This window comes from Lithobates pipiens, unplaced genomic scaffold, assembly GCF_037356315.1.
Source record: "Lithobates pipiens isolate NorthernLeopardFrog02 unplaced genomic scaffold, aLitPip1_a1.2 Scaffold_8, whole genome shotgun sequence".
Taxonomy (NCBI): domain Eukaryota; kingdom Metazoa; phylum Chordata; class Amphibia; order Anura; family Ranidae; genus Lithobates; species Lithobates pipiens.
In genome coordinates this window covers 609229291-609253645 of record NW_027507903.1, presented here as the reverse complement: position 1 = coordinate 609253645, position 24355 = coordinate 609229291, and the positions used below count along the sequence as shown (strand labels likewise).

The following is a 24355-nucleotide window of genomic DNA, read 5'->3' as shown; positions in this document are numbered from 1 at the left end:
GTGGCTCTGGAAAGCTTTAGGCTACTCCGGCGTCAATTCTTCAGCGGTTGCCCACAGATTGACCTGGTTGCCCTGATAGCCCTGTGCCAGCTTTGGCCGGCTCTCCCTATGCAAGTTTCGGCCGGTTAGCTCAGTTGGTTAGAGCGTGGTGCTAATAACGCCAAGGTCGCGGGTTCGATCCCCGTACGGGCCATTGCCCTTTTATTCCAACCGCGGTGGATTCCTATGGCCGTCGGCGCTTGGCCTAGTTTTCTTTAACCTACTCAACGGATAGCAAAGATGCCTATTTCGCTAGTGGCGCAGCTTAATTATGTCCCAGCTTAATTATGTCCCACAACACCTCAAGGCTCCAAGATCCAGAACCATATCTGCTAAAGATTGTGGGAAAACAAAAAGTTAGCTGACGCCACAAGCCCTGGAGCCTCTCTGCACGCTTATGTTAGAACCCGAGGTAAGACATGTATTCTTCGGGAAAGAAAAACAACCCATAACGCCTTGCAAAGCACCTTCTGACCCTTGCAGGTTTTACATGCTTGATTCTTATTAATTTGAGGCTTTGCAACCCTCCACCCAATGCTATGAGCCCAGGAGTGGAGCTTCTTCCAGGCCTACGGCACATGCTCTTTAGGTTTGGCTGTTCACCCAGCCTTCTGAGGGTGATCGGGAGCCTGCGTGGGTGGGAGCCGGAATGGAATGATGGGACAACGCGGAGGGGCCAGAGGAGCCTGGCTTGGGTGGGTGACGATGAAAACCAACATGACCCCGACGTGATTTGAACACGCAACCTTCTGATCTGGAGTCAGACGCGCTACCGTTGCGCCACGAGGTCAGCTGTGGTGGCTCTGGAAAGCTTTAGGCTACTCCGGCGTCAATTCTTCAGCGGTTGCCCACAGATTGACCTGGTTGCCCTGATAGCCCTGTGCCAGCTTTGGCCGGCTCTCCCTATGCAAGTTTCGGCCGGTTAGCTCAGTTGGTTAGAGCGTGGTGCTAATAACGCCAAGGTCGCGGGTTCGATCCCCGTACGGGCCATTGCCCTTTTATTCCAACCGCGGTGGATTCCTATGGCCGTCGGCGCTTGGCCTAGTTTTCTTTAACCTACTCAACGGATAGCAAAGATGCCTATTTCGCTAGTGGCGCAGCTTAATTATGTCCCAGCTTAATTATGTCCCACAACACCTCAAGGCTCCAAGATCCAGAACCATATCTGCTAAAGATTGTGGGAAAACAAAAAGTTAGCTGACGCCACAAGCCCTGGAGCCTCTCTGCACGCTTATGTTAGAACCCGAGGTAAGACATGTATTCTTCGGGAAAGAAAAACAACCCATAACGCCTTGCAAAGCACCTTCTGACCCTTGCAGGTTTTACATGCTTGATTCTTATTAATTTGAGGCTTTGCAACCCTCCACCCAATGCTATGAGCCCAGGAGTGGAGCTTCTTCCAGGCCTACGGCACATGCTCTTTAGGTTTGGCTGTTCACCCAGCCTTCTGAGGGTGATCGGGAGCCTGCGTGGGTGGGAGCCGGAATGGAATGATGGGACAACGCGGAGGGGCCAGAGGAGCCTGGCTTGGGTGGGTGACGATGAAAACCAACATGCCCCCGACGTGATTTGAACACGCAACCTTCTGATCTGGAGTCAGACGCGCTACCGTTGCGCCACGAGGTCAGCTGTGGTGGCTCTGGAAAGCTTTAGGCTACTCCGGCGTCAATTCTTCAGCGGTTGCCCACAGATTGACCTGGTTGCCCTGATAGCCCTGTGCCAGCTTTGGCCGGCTCTCCCTATGCAAGTTTCGGCCGGTTAGCTCAGTTGGTTAGAGCGTGGTGCTAATAACGCCAAGGTCGCGGGTTCGATCCCCGTACGGGCCATTGCCCTTTTATTCCAACTGCGGTGGATTCCTATGGCCGTCGGCGCTTGGCCTAGTTTTCTTTAACCTACTCAACGGATAGCAAAGATGCCTATTTCGCTAGTGGCGCAGCTTAATTATGTCCCAGCTTAATTATGTCCCACAACACCTCAAGGCTCCAAGATCCAGAACCATATCTGCTAAAGATTGTGGGAAAACAAAAAGTTAGCTGACGCCACAAGCCCTGGAGCCTCTCTGCACGCTTATGTTAGAACCCGAGGTAAGACATGTATTCTTCGGGAAAGAAAAACAACCCATAACGCCTTGCAAAGCACCTTCTGACCCTTGCAGGTTTTACATGCTTGATTCTTATTAATTTGAGGCTTTGCAACCCTCCACCCAATGCTATGAGCCCAGGAGTGGAGCTTCTTCCAGGCCTACGGCACATGCTCTTTAGGTTTGGCTGTTCACCCAGCCTTCTGAGGGTGATCGGGAGCCTGCGTGGGTGGGAGCCGGAATGGAATGATGGGACAACGCGGAGGGGCCAGAGGAGCCTGGCTTGGGTGGGTGACGATGAAAACCAACATGACCCCGACGTGATTTGAACACGCAACCTTCTGATCTGGAGTCAGACGCGCTACCGTTGCGCCACGAGGTCAGCTGTGGTGGCTCTGGAAAGCTTTAGGCTACTCCGGCGTCAATTCTTCAGCGGTTGCCCACAGATTGACCTGGTTGCCCTGATAGCCCTGTGCCAGCTTTGGCCGGCTCTCCCTATGCAAGTTTCGGCCGGTTAGCTCAGTTGGTTAGAGCGTGGTGCTAATAACGCCAAGGTCGCGGGTTCGATCCCCGTACGGGCCATTGCCCTTTTATTCCAACCGCGGTGGATTCCTATGGCCGTCGGCGCTTGGCCTAGTTTTCTTTAACCTACTCAACGGATAGCAAAGATGCCTATTTCGCTAGTGGCGCAGCTTAATTATGTCCCAGCTTAATTATGTCCCACAACACCTCAAGGCTCCAAGATCCAGAACCATATCTGCTAAAGATTGTGGGAAAACAAAAAGTTAGCTGACGCCACAAGCCCTGGAGCCTCTCTGCACGCTTATGTTAGAACCCGAGGTAAGACATGTATTCTTCGGGAAAGAAAAACAACCCATAACGCCTTGCAAAGCACCTTCTGACCCTTGCAGGTTTTACATGCTTGATTCTTATTAATTTGAGGCTTTGCAACCCTCCACCCAATGCTATGAGCCCAGGAGTGGAGCTTCTTCCAGGCCTACGGCACATGCTCTTTAGGTTTGGCTGTTCACCCAGCCTTCTGAGGGTGATCGGGAGCCTGCGTGGGTGGGAGCCGGAATGGAATGATGGGACAACGCGGAGGGGCCAGAGGAGCCTGGCTTGGGTGGGTGACGATGAAAACCAACATGACCCCGACGTGATTTGAACACGCAACCTTCTGATCTGGAGTCAGACGCGCTACCGTTGCGCCACGAGGTCAGCTGTGGTGGCTCTGGAAAGCTTTAGGCTACTCCGGCGTCAATTCTTCAGCGGTTGCCCACAGATTGACCTGGTTGCCCTGATAGCCCTGTGCCAGCTTTGGCCGGCTCTCCCTATGCAAGTTTCGGCCGGTTAGCTCAGTTGGTTAGAGCGTGGTGCTAATAACGCCAAGGTCGCGGGTTCGATCCCCGTACGGGCCATTGCCCTTTTATTCCAACCGCGGTGGATTCCTATGGCCGTCGGCGCTTGGCCTAGTTTTCTTTAACCTACTCAACGGATAGCAAAGATGCCTATTTCGCTAGTGGCGCAGCTTAATTATGTCCCAGCTTAATTATGTCCCACAACACCTCAAGGCTCCAAGATCCAGAACCATATCTGCTAAAGATTGTGGGAAAACAAAAAGTTAGCTGACGCCACAAGCCCTGGAGCCTCTCTGCACGCTTATGTTAGAACCCGAGGTAAGACATGTATTCTTCGGGAAAGAAAAACAACCCATAACGCCTTGCAAAGCACCTTCTGACCCTTGCAGGTTTTACATGCTTGATTCTTATTAATTTGAGGCTTTGCAACCCTCCACCCAATGCTATGAGCCCAGGAGTGGAGCTTCTTCCAGGCCTACGGCACATGCTCTTTAGGTTTGGCTGTTCACCCAGCCTTCTGAGGGTGATCGGGAGCCTGCGTGGGTGGGAGCCGGAATGGAATGATGGGACAACGCGGAGGGGCCAGAGGAGCCTGGCTTGGGTGGGTGACGATGAAAACCAACATGACCCCGACGTGATTTGAACACGCAACCTTCTGATCTGGAGTCAGACGCGCTACCGTTGCGCCACGAGGTCAGCTGTGGTGGCTCTGGAAAGCTTTAGGCTACTCCGGCGTCAATTCTTCAGCGGTTGCCCACAGATTGACCTGGTTGCCCTGATAGCCCTGTGCCAGCTTTGGCCGGCTCTCCCTATGCAAGTTTCGGCCGGTTAGCTCAGTTGGTTAGAGCGTGGTGCTAATAACGCCAAGGTCGCGGGTTCGATCCCCGTACGGGCCATTGCCCTTTTATTCCAACCGCGGTGGATTCCTATGGCCGTCGGCGCTTGGCCTAGTTTTCTTTAACCTACTCAACGGATAGCAAAGATGCCTATTTCGCTAGTGGCGCAGCTTAATTATGTCCCAGCTTAATTATGTCCCACAACACCTCAAGGCTCCAAGATCCAGAACCATATCTGCTAAAGATTGTGGGAAAACAAAAAGTTAGCTGACGCCACAAGCCCTGGAGCCTCTCTGCACGCTTATGTTAGAACCCGAGGTAAGACATGTATTCTTCGGGAAAGAAAAACAACCCATAACGCCTTGCAAAGCACCTTCTGACCCTTGCAGGTTTTACATGCTTGATTCTTATTAATTTGAGGCTTTGCAACCCTCCACCCAATGCTATGAGCCCAGGAGTGGAGCTTCTTCCAGGCCTACGGCACATGCTCTTTAGGTTTGGCTGTTCACCCAGCCTTCTGAGGGTGATCGGGAGCCTGCGTGGGTGGGAGCCGGAATGGAATGATGGGACAACGCGGAGGGGCCAGAGGAGCCTGGCTTGGGTGGGTGACGATGAAAACCAACATGACCCCGACGTGATTTGAACACGCAACCTTCTGATCTGGAGTCAGACGCGCTACCGTTGCGCCACGAGGTCAGCTGTGGTGGCTCTGGAAAGCTTTAGGCTACTCCGGCGTCAATTCTTCAGCGGTTGCCCACAGATTGACCTGGTTGCCCTGATAGCCCTGTGCCAGCTTTGGCCGGCTCTCCCTATGCAAGTTTCGGCCGGTTAGCTCAGTTGGTTAGAGCGTGGTGCTAATAACGCCAAGGTCGCGGGTTCGATCCCCGTACGGGCCATTGCCCTTTTATTCCAACCGCGGTGGATTCCTATGGCCGTCGGCGCTTGGCCTAGTTTTCTTTAACCTACTCAACGGATAGCAAAGATGCCTATTTCGCTAGTGGCGCAGCTTAATTATGTCCCAGCTTAATTATGTCCCACAACACCTCAAGGCTCCAAGATCCAGAACCATATCTGCTAAAGATTGTGGGAAAACAAAAAGTTAGCTGACGCCACAAGCCCTGGAGCCTCTCTGCACGCTTATGTTAGAACCCGAGGTAAGACATGTATTCTTCGGGAAAGAAAAACAACCCATAACGCCTTGCAAAGCACCTTCTGACCCTTGCAGGTTTTACATGCTTGATTCTTATTAATTTGAGGCTTTGCAACCCTCCACCCAATGCTATGAGCCCAGGAGTGGAGCTTCTTCCAGGCCTACGGCACATGCTCTTTAGGTTTGGCTGTTCACCCAGCCTTCTGAGGGTGATCGGGAGCCTGCGTGGGTGGGAGCCGGAATGGAATGATGGGACAACGCGGAGGGGCCAGAGGAGCCTGGCTTGGGTGGGTGACGATGAAAACCAACATGACCCCGACGTGATTTGAACACGCAACCTTCTGATCTGGAGTCAGACGCGCTACCGTTGCGCCACGAGGTCAGCTGTGGTGGCTCTGGAAAGCTTTAGGCTACTCCGGCGTCAATTCTTCAGCGGTTGCCCACAGATTGACCTGGTTGCCCTGATAGCCCTGTGCCAGCTTTGGCCGGCTCTCCCTATGCAAGTTTCGGCCGGTTAGCTCAGTTGGTTAGAGCGTGGTGCTAATAACGCCAAGGTCGCGGGTTCGATCCCCGTACGGGCCATTGCCCTTTTATTCCAACCGCGGTGGATTCCTATGGCCGTCGGCGCTTGGCCTAGTTTTCTTTAACCTACTCAACGGATAGCAAAGATGCCTATTTCGCTAGTGGCGCAGCTTAATTATGTCCCAGCTTAATTATGTCCCACAACACCTCAAGGCTCCAAGATCCAGAACCATATCTGCTAAAGATTGTGGGAAAACAAAAAGTTAGCTGACGCCACAAGCCCTGGAGCCTCTCTGCACGCTTATGTTAGAACCCGAGGTAAGACATGTATTCTTCGGGAAAGAAAAACAACCCATAACGCCTTGCAAAGCACCTTCTGACCCTTGCAGGTTTTACATGCTTGATTCTTATTAATTTGAGGCTTTGCAACCCTCCACCCAATGCTATGAGCCCAGGAGTGGAGCTTCTTCCAGGCCTACGGCACATGCTCTTTAGGTTTGGCTGTTCACCCAGCCTTCTGAGGGTGATCGGGAGCCTGCGTGGGTGGGAGCCGGAATGGAATGATGGGACAACGCGGAGGGGCCAGAGGAGCCTGGCTTGGGTGGGTGACGATGAAAACCAACATGACCCCGACGTGATTTGAACACGCAACCTTCTGATCTGGAGTCAGACGCGCTACCGTTGCGCCACGAGGTCAGCTGTGGTGGCTCTGGAAAGCTTTAGGCTACTCCGGCGTCAATTCTTCAGCGGTTGCCCACAGATTGACCTGGTTGCCCTGATAGCCCTGTGCCAGCTTTGGCCGGCTCTCCCTATGCAAGTTTCGGCCGGTTAGCTCAGTTGGTTAGAGCGTGGTGCTAATAACGCCAAGGTCGCGGGTTCGATCCCCGTACGGGCCATTGCCCTTTTATTCCAACCGCGGTGGATTCCTATGGCCGTCGGCGCTTGGCCTAGTTTTCTTTAACCTACTCAACGGATAGCAAAGATGCCTATTTCGCTAGTGGCGCAGCTTAATTATGTCCCAGCTTAATTATGTCCCACAACACCTCAAGGCTCCAAGATCCAGAACCATATCTGCTAAAGATTGTGGGAAAACAAAAAGTTAGCTGACGCCACAAGCCCTGGAGCCTCTCTGCACGCTTATGTTAGAACCCGAGGTAAGACATGTATTCTTCAGGAAAGAAAAACAACCCATAACGCCTTGCAAAGCACCTTCTGACCCTTGCAGGTTTTACATGCTTGATTCTTATTAATTTGAGGCTTTGCAACCCTCCACCCAATGCTATGAGCCCAGGAGTGGAGCTTCTTCCAGGCCTACGGCACATGCTCTTTAGGTTTGGCTGTTCACCCAGCCTTCTGAGGGTGATCGGGAGCCTGCGTGGGTGGGAGCCGGAATGGAATGATGGGACAACGCGGAGGGGCCAGAGGAGCCTGGCTTGGGTGGGTGACGATGAAAACCAACATGACCCCGACGTGATTTGAACACGCAACCTTCTGATCTGGAGTCAGACGCGCTACCGTTGCGCCACGAGGTCAGCTGTGGTGGCTCTGGAAAGCTTTAGGCTACTCCGGCGTCAATTCTTCAGCGGTTGCCCACAGATTGACCTGGTTGCCCTGATAGCCCTGTGCCAGCTTTGGCCGGCTCTCCCTATGCAAGTTTCGGCCGGTTAGCTCAGTTGGTTAGAGCGTGGTGCTAATAACGCCAAGGTCGCGGGTTCGATCCCCGTACGGGCCATTGCCCTTTTATTCCAACCGCGGTGGATTCCTATGGCCGTCGGCGCTTGGCCTAGTTTTCTTTAACCTACTCAACGGATAGCAAAGATGCCTATTTCGCTAGTGGCGCAGCTTAATTATGTCCCAGCTTAATTATGTCCCACAACACCTCAAGGCTCCAAGATCCAGAACCATATCTGCTAAAGATTGTGGGAAAACAAAAAGTTAGCTGACGCCACAAGCCCTGGAGCCTCTCTGCACGCTTATGTTAGAACCCGAGGTAAGACATGTATTCTTCGGGAAAGAAAAACAACCCATAACGCCTTGCAAAGCACCTTCTGACCCTTGCAGGTTTTACATGCTTGATTCTTATTAATTTGAGGCTTTGCAACCCTCCACCCAATGCTATGAGCCCAGGAGTGGAGCTTCTTCCAGGCCTACGGCACATGCTCTTTAGGTTTGGCTGTTCACCCAGCCTTCTGAGGGTGATCGGGAGCCTGCGTGGGTGGGAGCCGGAATGGAATGATGGGACAACGCGGAGGGGCCAGAGGAGCCTGGCTTGGGTGGGTGACGATGAAAACCAACATGACCCCGACGTGATTTGAACACGCAACCTTCTGATCTGGAGTCAGACGCGCTACTGTTGCGCCACGAGGTCAGCTGTGGTGGCTCTGGAAAGCTTTAGGCTACTCCGGCGTCAATTCTTCAGCGGTTGCCCACAGATTGACCTGGTTGCCCTGATAGCCCTGTGCCAGCTTTGGCCGGCTCTCCCTATGCAAGTTTCGGCCGGTTAGCTCAGTTGGTTAGAGCGTGGTGCTAATAACGCCAAGGTCGCGGGTTCGATCCCCGTACGGGCCATTGCCCTTTTATTCCAACCGCGGTGGATTCCTATGGCCGTCGGCGCTTGGCCTAGTTTTCTTTAACCTACTCAACGGATAGCAAAGATGCCTATTTCGCTAGTGGCGCAGCTTAATTATGTCCCAGCTTAATTATGTCCCACAACACCTCAAGGCTCCAAGATCCAGAACCATATCTGCTAAAGATTGTGGGAAAACAAAAAGTTAGCTGACGCCACAAGCCCTGGAGCCTCTCTGCACGCTTATGTTAGAACCCGAGGTAAGACATGTATTCTTCGGGAAAGAAAAACAACCCATAACGCCTTGCAAAGCACCTTCTGACCCTTGCAGGTTTTACATGCTTGATTCTTATTAATTTGAGGCTTTGCAACCCTCCACCCAATGCTATGAGCCCAGGAGTGGAGCTTCTTCCAGGCCTACGGCACATGCTCTTTAGGTTTGGCTGTTCACCCAGCCTTCTGAGGGTGATCGGGAGCCTGCGTGGGTGGGAGCCGGAATGGAATGATGGGACAACGCGGAGGGGCCAGAGGAGCCTGGCTTGGGTGGGTGACGATGAAAACCAACATGACCCCGACGTGATTTGAACACGCAACCTTCTGATCTGGAGTCAGACGCGCTACCGTTGCGCCACGAGGTCAGCTGTGGTGGCTCTGGAAAGCTTTAGGCTACTCCGGCGTCAATTCTTCAGCGGTTGCCCACAGATTGACCTGGTTGCCCTGATAGCCCTGTGCCAGCTTTGGCCGGCTCTCCCTATGCAAGTTTCGGCCGGTTAGCTCAGTTGGTTAGAGCGTGGTGCTAATAACGCCAAGGTCGCGGGTTCGATCCCCGTACGGGCCATTGCCCTTTTATTCCAACCGCGGTGGATTCCTATGGCCGTCGGCGCTTGGCCTAGTTTTCTTTAACCTACTCAACGGATAGCAAAGATGCCTATTTCGCTAGTGGCGCAGCTTAATTATGTCCCAGCTTAATTATGTCCCACAACACCTCAAGGCTCCAAGATCCAGAACCATATCTGCTAAAGATTGTGGGAAAACAAAAAGTTAGCTGACGCCACAAGCCCTGGAGCCTCTCTGCACGCTTATGTTAGAACCCGAGGTAAGACATGTATTCTTCGGGAAAGAAAAACAACCCATAACGCCTTGCAAAGCACCTTCTGACCCTTGCAGGTTTTACATGCTTGATTCTTATTAATTTGAGGCTTTGCAACCCTCCACCCAATGCTATGAGCCCAGGAGTGGAGCTTCTTCCAGGCCTACGGCACATGCTCTTTAGGTTTGGCTGTTCACCCAGCCTTCTGAGGGTGATCGGGAGCCTGCGTGGGTGGGAGCCGGAATGGAATGATGGGACAACGCGGAGGGGCCAGAGGAGCCTGGCTTGGGTGGGTGACGATGAAAACCAACATGACCCCGACGTGATTTGAACACGCAACCTTCTGATCTGGAGTCAGACGCGCTACCGTTGCGCCACGAGGTCAGCTGTGGTGGCTCTGGAAAGCTTTAGGCTACTCCGGCGTCAATTCTTCAGCGGTTGCCCACAGATTGACCTGGTTGCCCTGATAGCCCTGTGCCAGCTTTGGCCGGCTCTCCCTATGCAAGTTTCGGCCGGTTAGCTCAGTTGGTTAGAGCGTGGTGCTAATAACGCCAAGGTCGCGGGTTCGATCCCCGTACGGGCCATTGCCCTTTTATTCCAACCGCGGTGGATTCCTATGGCCGTCGGCGCTTGGCCTAGTTTTCTTTAACCTACTCAACGGATAGCAAAGATGCCTATTTCGCTAGTGGCGCAGCTTAATTATGTCCCAGCTTAATTATGTCCCACAACACCTCAAGGCTCCAAGATCCAGAACCATATCTGCTAAAGATTGTGGGAAAACAAAAAGTTAGCTGACGCCACAAGCCCTGGAGCCTCTCTGCACGCTTATGTTAGAACCCGAGGTAAGACATGTATTCTTCGGGAAAGAAAAACAACCCATAACGCCTTGCAAAGCACCTTCTGACCCTTGCAGGTTTTACATGCTTGATTCTTATTAATTTGAGGCTTTGCAACCCTCCACCCAATGCTATGAGCCCAGGAGTGGAGCTTCTTCCAGGCCTACGGCACATGCTCTTTAGGTTTGGCTGTTCACCCAGCCTTCTGAGGGTGATCGGGAGCCTGCGTGGGTGGGAGCCGGAATGGAATGATGGGACAACGCGGAGGGGCCAGAGGAGCCTGGCTTGGGTGGGTGACGATGAAAACCAACATGACCCCGACGTGATTTGAACACGCAACCTTCTGATCTGGAGTCAGACGCGCTACCGTTGCGCCACGAGGTCAGCTGTGGGGGCTCTGGAAAGCTTTAGGCTACTCCGGCGTCAATTCTTCAGCGGTTGCCCACAGATTGACCTGGTTGCCCTGATAGCCCTGTGCCAGCTTTGGCCGGCTCTCCCTATGCAAGTTTCGGCCGGTTAGCTCAGTTGGTTAGAGCGTGGTGCTAATAACGCCAAGGTCGCGGGTTCGATCCCCGTACGGGCCATTGCCCTTTTATTCCAACCGCGGTGGATTCCTATGGCCGTCGGCGCTTGGCCTAGTTTTCTTTAACCTACTCAACGGATAGCAAAGATGCCTATTTCGCTAGTGGCGCAGCTTAATTATGTCCCAGCTTAATTATGTCCCACAACACCTCAAGGCTCCAAGATCCAGAACCATATCTGCTAAAGATTGTGGGAAAACAAAAAGTTAGCTGACGCCACAAGCCCTGGAGCCTCTCTGCACGCTTATGTTAGAACCCGAGGTAAGACATGTATTCTTCGGGAAAGAAAAACAACCCATAACGCCTTGCAAAGCACCTTCTGACCCTTGCAGGTTTTACATGCTTGATTCTTATTAATTTGAGGCTTTGCAACCCTCCACCCAATGCTATGAGCCCAGGAGTGGAGCTTCTTCCAGGCCTACGGCACATGCTCTTTAGGTTTGGCTGTTCACCCAGCCTTCTGAGGGTGATCGGGAGCCTGCGTGGGTGGGAGCCGGAATGGAATGATGGGACAACGCGGAGGGGCCAGAGGAGCCTGGCTTGGGTGGGTGACGATGAAAACCAACATGACCCCGACGTGATTTGAACACGCAACCTTCTGATCTGGAGTCAGACGCGCTACCGTTGCGCCACGAGGTCAGCTGTGGTGGCTCTGGAAAGCTTTAGGCTACTCCGGCGTCAATTCTTCAGCGGTTGCCCACAGATTGACCTGGTTGCCCTGATAGCCCTGTGCCAGCTTTGGCCGGCTCTCCCTATGCAAGTTTCGGCCGGTTAGCTCAGTTGGTTAGAGCGTGGTGCTAATAACGCCAAGGTCGCGGGTTCGATCCCCGTACGGGCCATTGCCCTTTTATTCCAACCGCGGTGGATTCCTATGGCCGTCGGCGCTTGGCCTAGTTTTCTTTAACCTACTCAACGGATAGCAAAGATGCCTATTTCGCTAGTGGCGCAGCTTAATTATGTCCCAGCTTAATTATGTCCCACAACACCTCAAGGCTCCAAGATCCAGAACCATATCTGCTAAAGATTGTGGGAAAACAAAAAGTTAGCTGACGCCACAAGCCCTGGAGCCTCTCTGCACGCTTATGTTAGAACCCGAGGTAAGACATGTATTCTTCGGGAAAGAAAAACAACCCATAACGCCTTGCAAAGCACCTTCTGACCCTTGCAGGTTTTACATGCTTGATTCTTATTAATTTGAGGCTTTGCAACCCTCCACCCAATGCTATGAGCCCAGGAGTGGAGCTTCTTCCAGGCCTACGGCACATGCTCTTTAGGTTTGGCTGTTCACCCAGCCTTCTGAGGGTGATCGGGAGCCTGCGTGGGTGGGAGCCGGAATGGAATGATGGGACAACGCGGAGGGGCCAGAGGAGCCTGGCTTGGGTGGGTGACGATGAAAACCAACATGACCCCGACGTGATTTGAACACGCAACCTTCTGATCTGGAGTCAGACGCGCTACCGTTGCGCCACGAGGTCAGCTGTGGTGGCTCTGGAAAGCTTTAGGCTACTCCGGCGTCAATTCTTCAGCGGTTGCCCACAGATTGACCTGGTTGCCCTGATAGCCCTGTGCCAGCTTTGGCCGGCTCTCCCTATGCAAGTTTCGGCCGGTTAGCTCAGTTGGTTAGAGCGTGGTGCTAATAACGCCAAGGTCGCGGGTTCGATCCCCGTACGGGCCATTGCCCTTTTATTCCAACCGCGGTGGATTCCTATGGCCGTCGGCGCTTGGCCTAGTTTTCTTTAACCTACTCAACGGATAGCAAAGATGCCTATTTCGCTAGTGGCGCAGCTTAATTATGTCCCAGCTTAATTATGTCCCACAACACCTCAAGGCTCCAAGATCCAGAACCATATCTGCTAAAGATTGTGGGAAAACAAAAAGTTAGCTGACGCCACAAGCCCTGGAGCCTCTCTGCACGCTTATGTTAGAACCCGAGGTAAGACATGTATTCTTCGGGAAAGAAAAACAACCCATAACGCCTTGCAAAGCACCTTCTGACCCTTGCAGGTTTTACATGCTTGATTCTTATTAATTTGAGGCTTTGCAACCCTCCACCCAATGCTATGAGCCCAGGAGTGGAGCTTCTTCCAGGCCTACGGCACATGCTCTTTAGGTTTGGCTGTTCACCCAGCCTTCTGAGGGTGATCGGGAGCCTGCGTGGGTGGGAGCCGGAATGGAATGATGGGACAACGCGGAGGGGCCAGAGGAGCCTGGCTTGGGTGGGTGACGATGAAAACCAACATGACCCTGACGTGATTTGAACACGCAACCTTCTGATCTGGAGTCAGACGCGCTACCGTTGCGCCACGAGGTCAGCTGTGGTGGCTCTGGAAAGCTTTAGGCTACTCCGGCGTCAATTCTTCAGCGGTTGCCCACAGATTGACCTGGTTGCCCTGATAGCCCTGTGCCAGCTTTGGCCGGCTCTCCCTATGCAAGTTTCGGCCGGTTAGCTCAGTTGGTTAGAGCGTGGTGCTAATAACGCCAAGGTCGCGGGTTCGATCCCCGTACGGGCCATTGCCCTTTTATTCCAACCGCGGTGGATTCCTATGGCCGTCGGCGCTTGGCCTAGTTTTCTTTAACCTACTCAACGGATAGCAAAGATGCCTATTTCGCTAGTGGCGCAGCTTAATTATGTCCCAGCTTAATTATGTCCCACAACACCTCAAGGCTCCAAGATCCAGAACCATATCTGCTAAAGATTGTGGGAAAACAAAAAGTTAGCTGACGCCACAAGCCCTGGAGCCTCTCTGCACGCTTATGTTAGAACCCGAGGTAAGACATGTATTCTTCGGGAAAGAAAAACAACCCATAACGCCTTGCAAAGCACCTTCTGACCCTTGCAGGTTTTACATGCTTGATTCTTATTAATTTGAGGCTTTGCAACCCTCCACCCAATGCTATGAGCCCAGGAGTGGAGCTTCTTCCAGGCCTACGGCACATGCTCTTTAGGTTTGGCTGTTCACCCAGCCTTCTGAGGGTGATCGGGAGCCTGCGTGGTTGGGAGCCGGAATGGAATGATGGGACAACGCGGAGGGGCCAGAGGAGCCTGGCTTGGGTGGGTGACGATGAAAACCAACATGACCCCGACGTGATTTGAACACGCAAGCTTCTGATCTGGAGTCAGACGCGCTACCGTTGCGCCACGAGGTCAGCTGTGGTGGCTCTGGAAAGCTTTAGGCTACTCCGGCGTCAATTCTTCAGCGGTTGCCCACAGATTGACCTGGTTGCCCTGATAGCCCTGTGCCAGCTTTGGCCGGCTCTCCCTATGCAAGTTTCGGCCGGTTAGCTCAGTTGGTTAGAGCGTGGTGCTAATAACGCCAAGGTCGCGGGTTCGATCCCCGTACGGGCCATTGCCCTTTTATTCCAACCGCGGTGGATTCCTATGGCCGTCGGCGCTTGGCCTAGTTTTCTTTAACCTACTCAACGGATAGCAAAGATGCCTATTTCGCTAGTGGCGCAGCTTAATTATGTCCCAGCTTAATTATGTCCCACAACACCTCAAGGCTCCAAGATCCAGAACCATATCTGCTAAAGATTGTGGGAAAACAAAAAGTTAGCTGACGCCACAAGCCCTGGAGCCTCTCTGCACGCTTATGTTAGAACCCGAGGTAAGACATGTATTCTTCGGGAAAGAAAAACAACCCATAACGCCTTGCAAAGCACCTTCTGACCCTTGCAGGTTTTACATGCTTGATTCTTATTAATTTGAGGCTTTGCAACCCTCCACCCAATGCTATGAGCCCAGGAGTGGAGCTTCTTCCAGGCCTACGGCACATGCTCTTTAGGTTTGGCTGTTCACCCAGCCTTCTGAGGGTGATCGGGAGCCTGCGTGGGTGGGAGCCGGAATGGAATGATGGGACAACGCGGAGGGGCCAGAGGAGCCTGGCTTGGGTGGGTGACGATGAAAACCAACATGACCCCGACGTGATTTGAACACGCAACCTTCTGATCTGGAGTCAGACGCGCTACCGTTGCGCCACGAGGTCAGCTGTGGTGGCTCTGGAAAGCTTTAGGCTACTCCGGCGTCAATTCTTCAGCGGTTGCCCACAGATTGACCTGGTTGCCCTGATAGCCCTGTGCCAGCTTTGGCTGGCTCTCCCTATGCAAGTTTCGGCCGGTTAGCTCAGTTGGTTAGAGCGTGGTGCTAATAACGCCAAGGTCGCGGGTTCGATCCCCGTACGGGCCATTGCCCTTTTATTCCAACCGCGGTGGATTCCTATGGCCGTCGGCGCTTGGCCTAGTTTTCTTTAACCTACTCAACGGATAGCAAAGATGCCTATTTCGCTAGTGGCGCAGCTTAATTATGTCCCAGCTTAATTATGTCCCACAACACCTCAAGGCTCCAAGATCCAGAACCATATCTGCTAAAGATTGTGGGAAAACAAAAAGTTAGCTGACGCCACAAGCCCTGGAGCCTCTCTGCACGCTTATGTTAGAACCCGAGGTAAGACATGTATTCTTCGGGAAAGAAAAACAACCCATAACGCCTTGCAAAGCACCTTCTGACCCTTGCAGGTTTTACATGCTTGATTCTTATTAATTTGAGGCTTTGCAACCCTCCACCCAATGCTATGAGCCCAGGAGTGGAGCTTCTTCCAGGCCTACGGCACATGCTCTTTAGGTTTGGCTGTTCACCCAGCCTTCTGAGGGTGATCGGGAGCCTGCGTGGGTGGGAGCCGGAATGGAATGATGGGACAACGCGGAGGGGCCAGAGGAGCCTGGCTTGGGTGGGTGACGATGAAAACCAACATGACCCCGACGTGATTTGAACACGCAACCTTCTGATCTGGAGTCAGACGCGCTACCGTTGCGCCACGAGGTCAGCTGTGGTGGCTCTGGAAAGCTTTAGGCTACTCCGGCGTCAATTCTTCAGCGGTTGCCCACAGATTGACCTGGTTGCCCTGATAGCCCTGTGCCAGCTTTGGCCGGCTCTCCCTATGCAAGTTTCGGCCGGTTAGCTCAGTTGGTTAGAGCGTGGTGCTAATAACGCCAAGGTCGCGGGTTCGATCCCCGTACGGGCCATTGCCCTTTTATTCCAACCGCGGTGGATTCCTATGGCCGTCGGCGCTTGGCCTAGTTTTCTTTAACCTACTCAACGGATAGCAAAGATGCCTATTTCGCTAGTGGCGCAGCTTAATTATGTCCCAGCTTAATTATGTCCCACAACACCTCAAGGCTCCAAGATCCAGAACCATATCTGCTAAAGATTGTGGGAAAACAAAAAGTTAGCTGACGCCACAAGCCCTGGAGCCTCTCTGCACGCTTATGTTAGAACCCGAGGTAAGACATGTATTCTTCGGGAAAGAAAAACAACCCATAACGCCTTGCAAAGCACCTTCTGACCCTTGCAGGTTTTACATGCTTGATTCTTATTAATTTGAGGCTTTGCAACCCTCCACCCAATGCTATGAGCCCAGGAGTGAAGCTTCTTCCAGGCCTACGGCACATGCTCTTTAGGTTTGGCTGTTCACCCAGCCTTCTGAGGGTGATCGGGAGCCTGCGTGGGTGGGAGCCGGAATGGAATGATGGGACAACGCGGAGGGGCCAGAGGAGCCTGGCTTGGGTGGGTGACGATGAAAACCAACATGACCCCGACGTGATTTGAACACGCAACCTTCTGATCTGGAGTCAGACGCGCTACCGTTGCGCCACGAGGTCAGCTGTGGTGGCTCTGGAAAGCTTTAGGCTACTCCGGCGTCAATTCTTCAGCGGTTGCCCACAGATTGACCTGGTTGCCCTGATAGCCCTGTGCCAGCTTTGGCCGGCTCTCCCTATGCAAGTTTCGGCCGGTTAGCTCAGTTGGTTAGAGCGTGGTGCTAATAACGCCAAGGTCGCGGGTTCGATCCCCGTACGGGCCATTGCCCTTTTATTCCAACCGCGGTGGATTCCTATGGCCGTCGGCGCTTGGCCTAGTTTTCTTTAACCTACTCAACGGATAGCAAAGATGCCTATTTCGCTAGTGGCGCAGCTTAATTATGTCCCAGCTTAATTATGTCCCACAACACCTCAAGGCTCCAAGATCCAGAACCATATCTGCTAAAGATTGTGGGAAAACAAAAAGTTAGCTGACGCCACAAGCCCTGGAGCCTCTCTGCACGCTTATGTTAGAACCCGAGGTAAGACATGTATTCTTCGGGAAAGAAAAACAACCCATAACGCCTTGCAAAGCACCTTCTGACCCTTGCAGGTTTTACATGCTTGATTCTTATTAATTTGAGGCTTTGCAACCCTCCACCCAATGCTATGAGCCCAGGAGTGGAGCTTCTTCCAGGCCTACGGCACATGCTCTTTAGGTTTGGCTGTTCACCCAGCCTTCTGAGGGTGATCGGGAGCCTGCGTGGGTGGGAGCCGGAATGGAATGATGGGACAACGCGGAGGGGCCAGAGGAGCCTGGCTTGGGTGGGTGACGATGAAAACCAACATGACCCCGACGTGATTTGAACACGCAACCTTCTGATCTGGAGTCAGACGCGCTACCGTTGCGCCACGAGGTCAGCTGTGGTGGCTCTGGAAAGCTTTAGGCTACTCCGGCGTCAATTCTTCAGCGGTTGCCCACAGATTGACCTGGTTGCCCTGATAGCCCTGTGCCAGCTTTGGCCGGCTCTCCCTATGCAAGTTTCGGCCGGTTAGCTCAGTTGGTTAGAGCGTGGTGCTAATAACGCCAAGGTCGCGGGTTCGATCCCCGTACGGGCCATTGCCCTTTTATTCCAACCGCGGTGGATTCCTATGGCCGTCGGCGCTTGGCCTAGTTTTCTTTAACCTACTCAACGGATAGCAAAGATGCCTATTTCGCTAGTGGCGCAGCTTAATTATGTCCCAGCTTAATTATGTCCCACAACACCTCAAGGCTCCAAGATCCAGAACCATATCTGCTAAAGATTGTGGGAAAACAAAAAGTTAGCTGACGCCACAAGCCCTGGAGCCTCTCTGCACGCTTATGTTAGAACCCGAGGTAAGACATGTATTCTTCGGGAAAGAAAAACAACCCATAACGCCTTGCAAAGCACCTTCTGACCCTTGCAGGTTTTACATGCTTGATTCTTATTAATTTGAGGCTTTGCAACCCTCCACCCAATGCTATGAGCCCAGGAGTGGAGCTTCTTCCAGGCCTACGGCACATGCTCTTTAGGTTTGGCTGTTCACCCAGCCTTCTGAGGGTGATCGGGAGCCTGCGTGGGTGGGAGCCGGAATGGAATGATGGGACAACGCGGAGGGGCCAGAGGAGCCTGGCTTGGGTGGGTGACGATGAAAACCAACATGACCCCGACGTGATTTGAACACGCAACCTTCTGATCTGGAGTCAGACGCGCTACCGTTGCGCCACGAGGTCAGCTGTGGTGGCTCTGGAAAGCTTTAGGCTACTCCGGCGTCAATTCTTCAGCGGTTGCCCACAGATTGACCTGGTTGCCCTGATAGCCCTGTGCCAGCTTTGGCCGGCTCTCCCTATGCAAGTTTCGGCCGGTTAGCTCAGTTGGTTAGAGCGTGGTGCTAATAACGCCAAGGTCGCGGTTTCGATCCCCGTACGGGCCATTGCCCTTTATTCCAACCGCGGTGGATTCCTATGGCCGTCGGCGCTTGGCCTAGTTTTCTTTAACCTACTCAACGGATAGCAAAGATGCCTATTTCGCTAGTGGCGCAGCTTAATTATGTCCCAGCTTAATTATGTCCCACAACACCTCAAGGCTCCAAGATCCAGAACCATATCTGCTAAAGATTGTGGGAAAACAAAAAGTTAGCTGACGCCACAAGCCCTGGAGCCTCTCTGCACGCTTATGTTAGAACCCGAGGTAAGACATGTATTCTTCGGGAAAGAAAAACAACCCATAACGCCTTGCAAAGCACCTTCTGACCCTTGCAGGTTTTACATGCTTGATTCTTATTAATTTGAGGCTTTGCAACCCTCCACCCAATGCTATGAGCCCAGGAGTGGAGCTTCTTCCAGGCCTACGGCACATGCTCTTTAGGTTTGGCTGTTCACCCAGCCTTCTGAGGGTGATCGGGAGCCTGCGTGGGTGGGAGCCGGAATGGAATGATGGGACAACGCGGAGGGGCCAGAGGAGCCTGGCTTGGGTGGGTGACGATGAAAACCAACATGACCCCGACGTGATTTGAACACGCAACCTTCTGATCTGGAGTCAGACGCGCTACCGTTGCGCCACGAGGTCAGCTGTGGTGGCTCTGGAAAGCTTTAGGCTACTCCGGCGTCAATTCTTCAGCGGTTGCCCACAGATTGACCTGGTTGCCCTGATAGCCCTGTGCCAGCTTTGGCCGGCTCTCCCTATGCAAGTTTCGGCCGGTTAGCTCAGTTGGTTAGAGCGTGGTGCTAATAACGCCAAGGTCGCGGGTTCGATCCCCGTACGGGCCATTGCCCTTTTATTCCAACCGCGGTGGATTCCTATGGCCGTCGGCGCTTGGCCTAGTTTTCTTTAACCTACTCAACGGATAGCAAAGATGCCTATTTCGCTAGTGGCGCAGCTTAATTATGTCCCAGCTTAATTATGTCCCACAACACCTCAAGGCTCCAAGATCCAGAACCATATCTGCTAAAGATTGTGGGAAAACAAAAAGTTAGCTGACGCCACAAGCCCTGGAGCCTCTCTGCACGCTTATGTTAGAACCCGAGGTAAGACATGTATTCTTCGGGAAAGAAAAACAACCCATAACGCCTTGCAAAGCACCTTCTGACCCTTGCAGGTTTTACATGCTTGATTCTTATTAATTTGAGGCTTTGCAACCCTCCACCCAATGCTATGAGCCCAGGAGTGGAGCTTCTTCCAGGCCTACGGCACATGCTCTTTAGGTTTGGCTGTTCACCCAGCCTTCTGAGGGTGATCGGGAGCCTGCGTGGGTGGGAGCCGGAATGGAATGATGGGACAACGCGGAGGGGCCAGAGGAGCCTGGCTTGGGTGGGTGACGATGAAAACCAACATGACCCCGACGTGATTTGAACACGCAACCTTCTGATCTGGAGTCAGACGCGCTACCGTTGCGCCACGAGGTCAGCTGTGGTGGCTCTGGAAAGCTTTAGGCTACTCCGGCGTCAATTCTTCAGCGGTTGCCCACAGATTGACCTGGTTGCCCTGATAGCCCTGTGCCAGCTTTGGCCGGCTCTCCCTATGCAAGTTTCGGCCGGTTAGCTCAGTTGGTTAGAGCGTGGTGCTAATAACGCCAAGGTCGCGGTTTCGATCCCCGTACGGGCCATTGCCCTTTTATTCCAACCGCGGTGGATTCCTATGGCCGTCGGCGCTTGGCCTAGTTTTCTTTAACCTACTCAACGGATAGCAAAGATGCCTATTTCGCTAGTGGCGCAGCTTAATTATGTCCCAGCTTAATTATGTCCCACAACACCTCAAGGCTCCAAGATCCAGAACCATATCTGCTAAAGATTGTGGGAAAACAAAAAGTTAGCTGACGCCACAAGCCCTGGAGCCTCTCTGCACGCTTATGTTAGAACCCGAGGTAAGACATGTATTCTTCGGGAAAGAAAAACAACCCATAACGCCTTGCAAAGCACCTTCTGACCCTTGCAGGTTTTACATGCTTGATTCTTATTAATTTGAGGCTTTGCAACCCTCCACCCAATGCTATGAGCCCAGGAGTGGAGCTTCTTCCAGGCCTACGGCACATGCTCTTTAGGTTTGGCTGTTCACCCAGCCTTCTGAGGGTGATCGGGAGCCTGCGTGGGTGGGAGCCGGAATGGAATGATGGGACAACGCGGAGGGGCCAGAGGAGCCTGGCTTGGGTGGGTGACGATGAAAACCAACATGACCCCGACGTGATTTGAACACGCAACCTTCTGATCTGGAGTCAGACGCGCTACCGTTGCGCCACGAGGTCAGCTGTGGTGGCTCTGGAAAGCTTTAGGCTACTCCGGCGTCAATTCTTCAGCGGTTGCCCACAGATTGACCTGGTTGCCCTGATAGCCCTGTGCCAGCTTTGGCCGGCTCTCCCTATGCAAGTTTCGGCCGGTTAGCTCAGTTGGTTAGAGCGTGGTGCTAATAACGCCAAGGTCGCGGGTTCGATCCCCGTACGGGCCATTGCCCTTTTATTCCAACCGCGGTGGATTCCTATGGCCGTCGGCGCTTGGCCTAGTTTTCTTTAACCTACTCAACGGATAGCAAAGATGCCTATTTCGCTAGTGGCGCAGCTTAATTATGTCCCAGCTTAATTATGTCCCACAACACCTCAAGGCTCCAAGATCCAGAACCATATCTGCTAAAGATTGTGGGAAAACAAAAAGTTAGCTGACGCCACAAGCCCTGGAGCCTCTCTGCACGCTTATGTTAGAACCCGAGGTAAGACATGTATTCTTCGGGAAAGAAAAACAACCCATAACGCCTTGCAAAGCACCTTCTGACCCTTGCAGGTTTTACATGCTTGATTCTTATTAATTTGAGGCTTTGCAACCCTCCACCCAATGCTATGAGCCCAGGAGTGGAGCTTCTTCCAGGCCTACGGCACATGCTCTTTAGGTTTGGCTGTTCACCCAGCCTTCTGAGGGTGATCGGGAGCCTGCGTGGGTGGGAGCCGGAATGGAATGATGGGACAACGCGGAGGGGCCAGAGGAGCCTGGCTTGGGTGGGTGACGATGAAAACCAACATGACCCCGACGTGATTTGAACACGCAACCTTCTGATCTGGAGTCAGACGCGCTACCGTTGCGCCACGAGGTCAGCTGTGGTGGCTCTGGAAAGCTTTAGGCTACTCCGGCGTCAATTCTTCAGCGGTTGCCCACAGATTGACCTGGTTGCCCTGATAGCCCTGTGCCAGCTTTGGCCGGCTCTCCCTATGCAAGTTTCGGCCGGTTAGCTCAGTTGGTTAGAGCGTGGTGCTAATAACGCCAAGGTCGCGGTTTCGATCCCCGTACGGGCCATTGCCCTTTTATTCCAACCGCGGTGGATTCCTATGGCCGTCGGCGCTTGGCCTAGTTTTCTTTAACCTACTCAACGGATAGCAAAGATGCCTATTTCGCTAGTGGCGCAGCTTAATTATGTCCCAGCTTAATTATGTCCCACAACACCTCAAGGCTCCAAGATCCAGAACCATATCTGCTAAAGATTGTGGGAAAACAAAAAGTTAGCTGACGCCACAAGCCCTGGAGCCTCTCTGCACGCTTATGTTAGAACCCGAGGTAAGACATGTATTCTTCGGGAAAGAAAAACAACCCATAACGCCTTGCAAAGCACCTTCTGACCCTTGCAGGTTTTACATGCTTGATTCTTATTAATTTGAGGCTTTGCAACCCTCCCACCCAATGCTATGAGCCCAGGAGTGGAGCTTCTTCCAGGCCTACGGCACATGCTCTTTAGGTTTGGCTGTTCACCCAGCCTTCTGAGGGTGATCGGGAGCCTGCGTGGGTGGGAGCCGGAATGGAATGATGGGACAACGCGGAGGGGCCAGAGGAGCCTGGCTTGGGTGGGTGACGATGAAAACCAACATGACCCCGACGTGATTTGAACACGCAACCTTCTGATCTGGAGTCAGACGCGCTACCGTTGCGCCACGAGGTCAGCTGTGGTGGCTCTGGAAAGCTTTAGGCTACTCCGGCGTCAATTCTTCAGCGGTTGCCCACAGATTGACCTGGTTGCCCTGATAGCCCTGTGCCAGCTTTGGCCGGCTCTCCCTATGCAAGTTTCGGCCGGTTAGCTCAGTTGGTTAGAGCGTGGTGCTAATAACGCCAAGGTCGCGGGTTCGATCCCCGTACGGGCCATTGCCCTTTTATTCCAACCGCGGTGGATTCCTATGGCCGTCGGCGCTTGGCCTAGTTTTCTTTAACCTACTCAACGGATAGCAAAGATGCCTATTTCGCTAGTGGCGCAGCTTAATTATGTCCCAGCTTAATTATGTCCCACAACACCTCAAGGATCCAAGATCCAGAACCATATCTGCTAAAGATTGTGGGAAAACAAAAAGTTAGCTGACGCCACAAGCCCTGGAGCCTCTCTGCACGCTTATGTTAGAACCCGAGGTAAGACATGTATTCTTCGGGAAAGAAAAACAACCCATAACGCCTTGCAAAGCACCTTCTGACCCTTGCAGGTTTTACATGCTTGATTCTTATTAATTTGAGGCTTTGCAACCCTCCACCCAATGCTATGAGCCCAGGAGTGGAGCTTCTTCCAGGCCTACGGCACATGCTCTTTAGGTTTGGCTGTTCACCCAGCCTTCTGAGGGTGATCGGGAGCCTGCGTGGGTGGGAGCCGGAATGGAATGATGGGACAACGCGGAGGGGCCAGAGGAGCCTGGCTTGGGTGGGTGACGATGAAAACCAACATGACCCCGACGTGATTTGAACACGCAACCTTCTGATCTGGAGTCAGACGCGCTACCGTTGCGCCACGAGGTCAGCTGTGGTGGCTCTGGAAAGCTTTAGGCTACTCCGGCGTCAATTCTTCAGCGGTTGCCCACAGATTGACCTGGTTGCCCTGATAGCCCTGTGCCAGCTTTGGCCGGCTCTCCCTATGCAAGTTTCGGCCGGTTAGCTCAGTTGGTTAGAGCGTGGTGCTAATAACGCCAAGGTCGCGGGTTCGATCCCCGTACGGGCCATTGCCCTTTTATTCCAACCGCGGTGGATTCCTATGGCCGTCGGCGCTTGGCCTAGTTTTCTTTAACCTACTCAACGGATAGCAAAGATGCCTATTTCGCTAGTGGCGCAGCTTAATTATGTCCCAGCTTAATTATGTCCCACAACACCTCAAGGCTCCAAGATCCAGAACCATATCTGCTAAAGATTGTGGGAAAACAAAAAGTTAGCTGACGCCACAAGCCCTGGAGCCTCTCTGCACGCTTATGTTAGAACCCGAGGTAAGACATGTATTCTTCGGGAAAGAAAAACAACCCATAACGCCTTGCAAAGCACCTTCTGACCCTTGCAGGTTTTACATGCTTGATTCTTATTAATTTGAGGCTTTGCAACCCTCCACCCAATGCTATGAGCCCAGGAGTGGAGCTTCTTCCAGGCCTACGGCACATGCTCTTTAGGTTTGGCTGTTCACCCAGCCTTCTGAGGGTGATCGGGAGCCTGCGTGGGTGGGAGCCGGAATGGAATGATGGGACAACGCGGAGGGGCCAGAGGAGCCTGGCTTGGGTGGGTGACGATGAAAACCAACATGACCCCGACGTGATTTGAACACGCAACCTTCTGATCTGGAGTCAGACGCGCTACCGTTGCGCCACGAGGTCAGCTGTGGTGGCTCTGGAAAGCTTTAGGCTACTCCGGCGTCAATTCTTCAGCGGTTGCCCACAGATTGACCTGGTTGCCCTGATAGCCCTGTGCCAGCTTTGGCCGGCTCTCCCTATG

At 53.0% G+C, this 24355-nt stretch overlaps 51 non-coding genes across 51 annotated transcripts; 26 read left to right on the top strand and 25 right to left on the bottom strand.

Annotated features, from left to right (window-relative positions):
- The first annotated feature begins 119 nt into the window (after window positions 1-119).
- Window positions 120-193, top strand: TRNAI-AAU (transfer RNA isoleucine (anticodon AAU)). Its single transcript has one exon. It is a non-coding gene; the product is annotated as a tRNA-Ile (tRNA).
- Window positions 194-757: 564 nt separating this feature from the next.
- Window positions 758-829, bottom strand: TRNAW-CCA (transfer RNA tryptophan (anticodon CCA)). Its single transcript has one exon. It is a non-coding gene; the product is annotated as a tRNA-Trp (tRNA).
- A 126-nt stretch (window positions 830-955) lies between these two features.
- Window positions 956-1029, top strand: TRNAI-AAU (transfer RNA isoleucine (anticodon AAU)). The gene has a single exon. It is a non-coding gene; the product is annotated as a tRNA-Ile (tRNA).
- A 762-nt stretch (window positions 1030-1791) lies between these two features.
- TRNAI-AAU (transfer RNA isoleucine (anticodon AAU)) lies at window positions 1792-1865 on the top strand. The gene has a single exon. It is a non-coding gene; the product is annotated as a tRNA-Ile (tRNA).
- A 564-nt stretch (window positions 1866-2429) lies between these two features.
- On the bottom strand, window positions 2430-2501 carry TRNAW-CCA (transfer RNA tryptophan (anticodon CCA)). Its single transcript has one exon. It is a non-coding gene; the product is annotated as a tRNA-Trp (tRNA).
- A 126-nt stretch (window positions 2502-2627) lies between these two features.
- Window positions 2628-2701, top strand: TRNAI-AAU (transfer RNA isoleucine (anticodon AAU)). The gene has a single exon. It is a non-coding gene; the product is annotated as a tRNA-Ile (tRNA).
- A 564-nt stretch (window positions 2702-3265) lies between these two features.
- TRNAW-CCA (transfer RNA tryptophan (anticodon CCA)) lies at window positions 3266-3337 on the bottom strand. The gene has a single exon. It is a non-coding gene; the product is annotated as a tRNA-Trp (tRNA).
- Window positions 3338-3463: 126 nt separating this feature from the next.
- TRNAI-AAU (transfer RNA isoleucine (anticodon AAU)) lies at window positions 3464-3537 on the top strand. Its single transcript has one exon. It is a non-coding gene; the product is annotated as a tRNA-Ile (tRNA).
- A 564-nt stretch (window positions 3538-4101) lies between these two features.
- TRNAW-CCA (transfer RNA tryptophan (anticodon CCA)) lies at window positions 4102-4173 on the bottom strand. Its single transcript has one exon. It is a non-coding gene; the product is annotated as a tRNA-Trp (tRNA).
- Window positions 4174-4299: 126 nt separating this feature from the next.
- Window positions 4300-4373, top strand: TRNAI-AAU (transfer RNA isoleucine (anticodon AAU)). Its single transcript has one exon. It is a non-coding gene; the product is annotated as a tRNA-Ile (tRNA).
- A 564-nt stretch (window positions 4374-4937) lies between these two features.
- TRNAW-CCA (transfer RNA tryptophan (anticodon CCA)) lies at window positions 4938-5009 on the bottom strand. Its single transcript has one exon. It is a non-coding gene; the product is annotated as a tRNA-Trp (tRNA).
- Window positions 5010-5135: 126 nt separating this feature from the next.
- Window positions 5136-5209, top strand: TRNAI-AAU (transfer RNA isoleucine (anticodon AAU)). Its single transcript has one exon. It is a non-coding gene; the product is annotated as a tRNA-Ile (tRNA).
- A 564-nt stretch (window positions 5210-5773) lies between these two features.
- On the bottom strand, window positions 5774-5845 carry TRNAW-CCA (transfer RNA tryptophan (anticodon CCA)). The gene has a single exon. It is a non-coding gene; the product is annotated as a tRNA-Trp (tRNA).
- A 126-nt stretch (window positions 5846-5971) lies between these two features.
- TRNAI-AAU (transfer RNA isoleucine (anticodon AAU)) lies at window positions 5972-6045 on the top strand. Its single transcript has one exon. It is a non-coding gene; the product is annotated as a tRNA-Ile (tRNA).
- A 564-nt stretch (window positions 6046-6609) lies between these two features.
- Window positions 6610-6681, bottom strand: TRNAW-CCA (transfer RNA tryptophan (anticodon CCA)). The gene has a single exon. It is a non-coding gene; the product is annotated as a tRNA-Trp (tRNA).
- Window positions 6682-6807: 126 nt separating this feature from the next.
- TRNAI-AAU (transfer RNA isoleucine (anticodon AAU)) lies at window positions 6808-6881 on the top strand. The gene has a single exon. It is a non-coding gene; the product is annotated as a tRNA-Ile (tRNA).
- Window positions 6882-7445: 564 nt separating this feature from the next.
- On the bottom strand, window positions 7446-7517 carry TRNAW-CCA (transfer RNA tryptophan (anticodon CCA)). The gene has a single exon. It is a non-coding gene; the product is annotated as a tRNA-Trp (tRNA).
- A 126-nt stretch (window positions 7518-7643) lies between these two features.
- On the top strand, window positions 7644-7717 carry TRNAI-AAU (transfer RNA isoleucine (anticodon AAU)). Its single transcript has one exon. It is a non-coding gene; the product is annotated as a tRNA-Ile (tRNA).
- Window positions 7718-8479: 762 nt separating this feature from the next.
- On the top strand, window positions 8480-8553 carry TRNAI-AAU (transfer RNA isoleucine (anticodon AAU)). Its single transcript has one exon. It is a non-coding gene; the product is annotated as a tRNA-Ile (tRNA).
- Window positions 8554-9117: 564 nt separating this feature from the next.
- Window positions 9118-9189, bottom strand: TRNAW-CCA (transfer RNA tryptophan (anticodon CCA)). The gene has a single exon. It is a non-coding gene; the product is annotated as a tRNA-Trp (tRNA).
- A 126-nt stretch (window positions 9190-9315) lies between these two features.
- Window positions 9316-9389, top strand: TRNAI-AAU (transfer RNA isoleucine (anticodon AAU)). Its single transcript has one exon. It is a non-coding gene; the product is annotated as a tRNA-Ile (tRNA).
- A 564-nt stretch (window positions 9390-9953) lies between these two features.
- TRNAW-CCA (transfer RNA tryptophan (anticodon CCA)) lies at window positions 9954-10025 on the bottom strand. The gene has a single exon. It is a non-coding gene; the product is annotated as a tRNA-Trp (tRNA).
- Window positions 10026-10151: 126 nt separating this feature from the next.
- Window positions 10152-10225, top strand: TRNAI-AAU (transfer RNA isoleucine (anticodon AAU)). Its single transcript has one exon. It is a non-coding gene; the product is annotated as a tRNA-Ile (tRNA).
- Window positions 10226-10789: 564 nt separating this feature from the next.
- Window positions 10790-10861, bottom strand: TRNAW-CCA (transfer RNA tryptophan (anticodon CCA)). The gene has a single exon. It is a non-coding gene; the product is annotated as a tRNA-Trp (tRNA).
- A 126-nt stretch (window positions 10862-10987) lies between these two features.
- Window positions 10988-11061, top strand: TRNAI-AAU (transfer RNA isoleucine (anticodon AAU)). The gene has a single exon. It is a non-coding gene; the product is annotated as a tRNA-Ile (tRNA).
- A 564-nt stretch (window positions 11062-11625) lies between these two features.
- On the bottom strand, window positions 11626-11697 carry TRNAW-CCA (transfer RNA tryptophan (anticodon CCA)). Its single transcript has one exon. It is a non-coding gene; the product is annotated as a tRNA-Trp (tRNA).
- A 126-nt stretch (window positions 11698-11823) lies between these two features.
- TRNAI-AAU (transfer RNA isoleucine (anticodon AAU)) lies at window positions 11824-11897 on the top strand. Its single transcript has one exon. It is a non-coding gene; the product is annotated as a tRNA-Ile (tRNA).
- A 564-nt stretch (window positions 11898-12461) lies between these two features.
- On the bottom strand, window positions 12462-12533 carry TRNAW-CCA (transfer RNA tryptophan (anticodon CCA)). The gene has a single exon. It is a non-coding gene; the product is annotated as a tRNA-Trp (tRNA).
- A 126-nt stretch (window positions 12534-12659) lies between these two features.
- TRNAI-AAU (transfer RNA isoleucine (anticodon AAU)) lies at window positions 12660-12733 on the top strand. The gene has a single exon. It is a non-coding gene; the product is annotated as a tRNA-Ile (tRNA).
- A 762-nt stretch (window positions 12734-13495) lies between these two features.
- TRNAI-AAU (transfer RNA isoleucine (anticodon AAU)) lies at window positions 13496-13569 on the top strand. Its single transcript has one exon. It is a non-coding gene; the product is annotated as a tRNA-Ile (tRNA).
- A 762-nt stretch (window positions 13570-14331) lies between these two features.
- Window positions 14332-14405, top strand: TRNAI-AAU (transfer RNA isoleucine (anticodon AAU)). The gene has a single exon. It is a non-coding gene; the product is annotated as a tRNA-Ile (tRNA).
- Window positions 14406-14969: 564 nt separating this feature from the next.
- TRNAW-CCA (transfer RNA tryptophan (anticodon CCA)) lies at window positions 14970-15041 on the bottom strand. Its single transcript has one exon. It is a non-coding gene; the product is annotated as a tRNA-Trp (tRNA).
- Window positions 15042-15167: 126 nt separating this feature from the next.
- TRNAI-AAU (transfer RNA isoleucine (anticodon AAU)) lies at window positions 15168-15241 on the top strand. Its single transcript has one exon. It is a non-coding gene; the product is annotated as a tRNA-Ile (tRNA).
- A 564-nt stretch (window positions 15242-15805) lies between these two features.
- TRNAW-CCA (transfer RNA tryptophan (anticodon CCA)) lies at window positions 15806-15877 on the bottom strand. The gene has a single exon. It is a non-coding gene; the product is annotated as a tRNA-Trp (tRNA).
- A 126-nt stretch (window positions 15878-16003) lies between these two features.
- TRNAI-AAU (transfer RNA isoleucine (anticodon AAU)) lies at window positions 16004-16077 on the top strand. Its single transcript has one exon. It is a non-coding gene; the product is annotated as a tRNA-Ile (tRNA).
- A 564-nt stretch (window positions 16078-16641) lies between these two features.
- Window positions 16642-16713, bottom strand: TRNAW-CCA (transfer RNA tryptophan (anticodon CCA)). The gene has a single exon. It is a non-coding gene; the product is annotated as a tRNA-Trp (tRNA).
- A 126-nt stretch (window positions 16714-16839) lies between these two features.
- TRNAI-AAU (transfer RNA isoleucine (anticodon AAU)) lies at window positions 16840-16913 on the top strand. The gene has a single exon. It is a non-coding gene; the product is annotated as a tRNA-Ile (tRNA).
- Window positions 16914-17477: 564 nt separating this feature from the next.
- On the bottom strand, window positions 17478-17549 carry TRNAW-CCA (transfer RNA tryptophan (anticodon CCA)). The gene has a single exon. It is a non-coding gene; the product is annotated as a tRNA-Trp (tRNA).
- Window positions 17550-17675: 126 nt separating this feature from the next.
- Window positions 17676-17749, top strand: TRNAI-AAU (transfer RNA isoleucine (anticodon AAU)). The gene has a single exon. It is a non-coding gene; the product is annotated as a tRNA-Ile (tRNA).
- Window positions 17750-18313: 564 nt separating this feature from the next.
- Window positions 18314-18385, bottom strand: TRNAW-CCA (transfer RNA tryptophan (anticodon CCA)). The gene has a single exon. It is a non-coding gene; the product is annotated as a tRNA-Trp (tRNA).
- A 763-nt stretch (window positions 18386-19148) lies between these two features.
- Window positions 19149-19220, bottom strand: TRNAW-CCA (transfer RNA tryptophan (anticodon CCA)). Its single transcript has one exon. It is a non-coding gene; the product is annotated as a tRNA-Trp (tRNA).
- A 126-nt stretch (window positions 19221-19346) lies between these two features.
- On the top strand, window positions 19347-19420 carry TRNAI-AAU (transfer RNA isoleucine (anticodon AAU)). The gene has a single exon. It is a non-coding gene; the product is annotated as a tRNA-Ile (tRNA).
- Window positions 19421-19984: 564 nt separating this feature from the next.
- TRNAW-CCA (transfer RNA tryptophan (anticodon CCA)) lies at window positions 19985-20056 on the bottom strand. Its single transcript has one exon. It is a non-coding gene; the product is annotated as a tRNA-Trp (tRNA).
- Window positions 20057-20820: 764 nt separating this feature from the next.
- TRNAW-CCA (transfer RNA tryptophan (anticodon CCA)) lies at window positions 20821-20892 on the bottom strand. The gene has a single exon. It is a non-coding gene; the product is annotated as a tRNA-Trp (tRNA).
- Window positions 20893-21018: 126 nt separating this feature from the next.
- On the top strand, window positions 21019-21092 carry TRNAI-AAU (transfer RNA isoleucine (anticodon AAU)). The gene has a single exon. It is a non-coding gene; the product is annotated as a tRNA-Ile (tRNA).
- Window positions 21093-21656: 564 nt separating this feature from the next.
- On the bottom strand, window positions 21657-21728 carry TRNAW-CCA (transfer RNA tryptophan (anticodon CCA)). Its single transcript has one exon. It is a non-coding gene; the product is annotated as a tRNA-Trp (tRNA).
- Window positions 21729-22493: 765 nt separating this feature from the next.
- Window positions 22494-22565, bottom strand: TRNAW-CCA (transfer RNA tryptophan (anticodon CCA)). Its single transcript has one exon. It is a non-coding gene; the product is annotated as a tRNA-Trp (tRNA).
- Window positions 22566-22691: 126 nt separating this feature from the next.
- TRNAI-AAU (transfer RNA isoleucine (anticodon AAU)) lies at window positions 22692-22765 on the top strand. Its single transcript has one exon. It is a non-coding gene; the product is annotated as a tRNA-Ile (tRNA).
- A 564-nt stretch (window positions 22766-23329) lies between these two features.
- TRNAW-CCA (transfer RNA tryptophan (anticodon CCA)) lies at window positions 23330-23401 on the bottom strand. The gene has a single exon. It is a non-coding gene; the product is annotated as a tRNA-Trp (tRNA).
- A 126-nt stretch (window positions 23402-23527) lies between these two features.
- On the top strand, window positions 23528-23601 carry TRNAI-AAU (transfer RNA isoleucine (anticodon AAU)). The gene has a single exon. It is a non-coding gene; the product is annotated as a tRNA-Ile (tRNA).
- Window positions 23602-24165: 564 nt separating this feature from the next.
- TRNAW-CCA (transfer RNA tryptophan (anticodon CCA)) lies at window positions 24166-24237 on the bottom strand. The gene has a single exon. It is a non-coding gene; the product is annotated as a tRNA-Trp (tRNA).
- Window positions 24238-24355: the final 118 nt, after the last annotated feature.